Genomic DNA, 3,644 nt, shown 5'->3' on the forward strand with positions numbered 1-3,644 from the left:
CTCCAGATATAACAGACTGACCCTAGCACCCCGACACATAAACTACTGAAGCATAAATACTGGAGGCTGAGACAGGAGGGGTCGGGAGACACAGTGGCTCCGATGATAACCCCGGACAGGGCCAAACAGGCAGGATATAACCCCACCCACTTTGCCAAAGCACAGCCCCCACACCACTCTAGAGGGATATCTTCAACCACCAACTTACCATCCTGAGACAAGGCCGAGTATAGCCCACAAAGATCTCTGCCATGGCACAACCCAAAGGGGGGCGCCAACCCGGACAGGAAGATCACGTCAGTGACTCAACCCACTCAAGTGACGCACCCCTTCCAGGGACAGCATGGAAGAGCACCAGTAAGCCAGTGACTCAGCCCCTGTAATAGGGTTAGAGGCAGAGATTCCCAGTGGAGAGAGGGGAACCGGCTTGGCAGAGACAACAAGGGCGGTTCGTTGCTCTAGTGCCTTTCTGTTCACCTTCACACTCCTGGGCCAGACTACACTCAATCATAGGACCCACTGAAGAGATGAGACCTGTCCTTTCTCAAAGTTATGGTGGAGATGGTATCTAGATGCATGTAAGGGATAGTTTGACCAAACGGTGTGAACCTCAAAAACCCCTCTATCCGGCTGAAGAAATTGCATTCACTACGGCCCTGTCCTGCACCACTTCTATCGAGAGACCTGAGTCCGAGCCAGCAACCAATGTACAGCAACCGGTTGAAGTTATCAACTGCCTTTTCTCTCATGCCATTTCTCTCAGGAGTGCAAAAGATGTCCACGTGGATTGATTCGTTCACAAAATGTTCCCTGGTTGGCAAATGAACAAGACATAGTAGGAGTTGTGGTGGGGTTCAGGTGAGACGATGAAATTGGGACATTGTCATGGGCCATCCACTTTGAACTGTGAAGCTATCTGAAGAAACATTTTAGACTTGTCTGAAATTATTATTTGGGGTATCAGGTTGATTGAGGTTTATACACTGCTAAATGTAAAGTAATTGAGGCTAAGAATGCATTGAAATACTGTTCTGTAATTATAACCCTGATGAGAAACTTAATATTAGCATTATGAGATGAATATAATGGTATGTTAATATAAATATACGTTCTGCAGTGTTGATGTGGGTTAAGTTGAGGTTTTTAATTTTGAGTGATAGAACCAAGGTGAATCACGAGCAATGTCATTCTGCATTTTGGTTTGGATAATTAATTAGGTTTTAACTATGATTTGGAAGCTGAGTAAGTCAGAAATTGATTTGAGTAAGTTGAATAAAATGTAAATGGATTTGAGTAGGTTATTAACTATATGAGTGGAACATTTAATGTATTATGGATTGACTGTTTTGATTGTTGTTATGCAGATTGTGACATAGGTAAAGAGGTTGTTGTGCACTGAAAATGTTGACCAATGACTATTCTCAGCATGCCTTGGTGAATGGAGAGGTGAACTCTGATTCTGAGAGTGAAACTGATCCTAATCTATTTGATCTATATCCATTACCAAATTGAAATTTTTTATGAGAAAGATGATACTCAGGAACTATAGTGGGTTTATGCTAATGGCACATAGAGTCCACAGGCGATGCTTATACATGGTGGAATCATGATGCTTATCCTGGGTTCAGTTCATTAGGCACTAAACTGATCATTTTTATTTTTAAACCTTGTAATTCCACTATTAAGTTGAGAGAATTCTCAAAATGGGGGAATGTGGTAGCAGGAATACAAGATTGTTATATTTATGCACCATATGGTTGTTTTATGAAATAGAGTAAGGTTCTTAGGACTCTCTCCCTTTCTGAGTTAACTGAGAGGAGTCTTTTGAATCTTGGGCTGGCAACTGATTAAGTGATGCATTGGTGATAAAAAACCTACAGCTGGCATTCCATAGAACAGATGTGGTGGGTGTCACTGAGATAGAGATAGCCTGGAGGAACAGAACAAAGGCCTCAGGAATCCTAATTATCCTGGCATCTGGGAGACAACACCAGAGGCAGATGACCACAGGATGACACCAAAGTGGCTTATGGTACCCCCAATCTACAGTAGAAGGCAGAAGTTTACATACACCTTAGCCAAATATATTTAAACTCAGTTTTTCACAATTCCTGACATTTAATCCTAGTATAACTTCCCTGTTTTAGGTCAGTTAGGATCACAACTTTATTAATGTGAAATGTCAGAGAGAATGATTTATAACAGCTTAAATTTCTTTCATCACATTCCCAGTGGGTCAGAACTTTTACATAAACTAGCATTGCCTCTAAATTGTTTAACTTGGGTCAAATGTTTCGGGTAGCCTTCCAAGAGCTCCTCATGATGCCATCTATTTTGTGAAGTGCACCAGTCCCTCCTGCAGCAAAGCACCCCCACAACATGATGCTGCCACCCATGTGCTTCACGGTTGGGATTGATGTTCTTTAGCTTGCAAGCCTCCCCCTTTTTCCTCCAAACATAACGATGGTCATTATGGCCAAACAGCTCTATTTTTGTTTCACCAGAACAGAGGACATTTCTCCAAAAAGGATGATCTTTATCCCCATGTGCAGTTGCAAGCTGCAGTCTGGCTTTTTTATGGCGGTTTTGGAGCAGTGCCTTCTTCCTAGCTGAGCAGCCTTTCAGGTTATGTCGATGTAGGACTCGTTTTACTGTGGATATTGATACTTTTGTACCTGTTTCCTCCAGAATCTTCACACGGTCCTTTGCTGTTGTTCTGGGATTGATTTGCACTTTTCGCACCAAAGTACGTTCAACTCTAAGAACGTCTCTCCTTCTTGAGGAGTATGATGGCTGCCTGGTCCCATGGTGTTTATACTTGCATACTATTGTGGTACCTTCAGGCATTTAGAAATTGCTCCCAAGGATGAACCAGACTTGTGGAGGTCTACAATTTTTTTTCTGAGGTCTTAGCTGATTTCTTTAGATTTCCCCATGATGTCAAGCAAAGAGGCACTGAGTTTGAAGGTATGCCTTGAAATACATCCACAGGTACACCTCGAATTGATTCAAATTATGTCAGTTAGCCTATCAGAAGCTTCTAAGCTGTTTAAAGGCACAGTCAACTTAGTGTAATGTAAACTTCTGACCCACTGGAGTTGTGATACAGTGAATTATGAGTGGGTCGATGGTTTCGTTATTTCAATAATTAATCGATATTAATAACCCCTCTTGAATAAAGATGATTGTTTGAAGAAATGACAGTCTCTCTCACTTGAATAGAATCTTCCACCACAATATGCACTTGACATTTAGCTAGATGGTGTTGCTGATGTCCACAGCTAGTTAGCTAGCTAGCATACGCTGAATTAAGGAGCACTGAAGACATTGTTTTGCCAGATATCAACGGTTGAAGATGTGCTAGGGCATCAGGGTCAACTTTTCGGAACTAACATTAGATTTTGTGTCATTATCTGAATCGGTTCCGTACAAAACAAGGGATTCTACAGTGGCAGCCATCTTGGATGTTGTGAATGCCCAACCAGAAATGTCTTAAAAGTAGGTATTTACTTTCAAATCAAATCAAATTTTATTTGTAAGATGCGCCAAATACAATGGGTGTGTACCGTGAATTACTTGCTTATACAAGCCCTTCCCAACAACGCAGTAAAAATTAAAATTACACAAGAGGAATAAAATATACA

The sequence above is a fragment of the Oncorhynchus kisutch genome, linkage group LG9, assembly GCF_002021735.2.
Source record: "Oncorhynchus kisutch isolate 150728-3 linkage group LG9, Okis_V2, whole genome shotgun sequence".
NCBI lineage: Eukaryota > Metazoa > Chordata > Actinopteri > Salmoniformes > Salmonidae > Oncorhynchus > Oncorhynchus kisutch.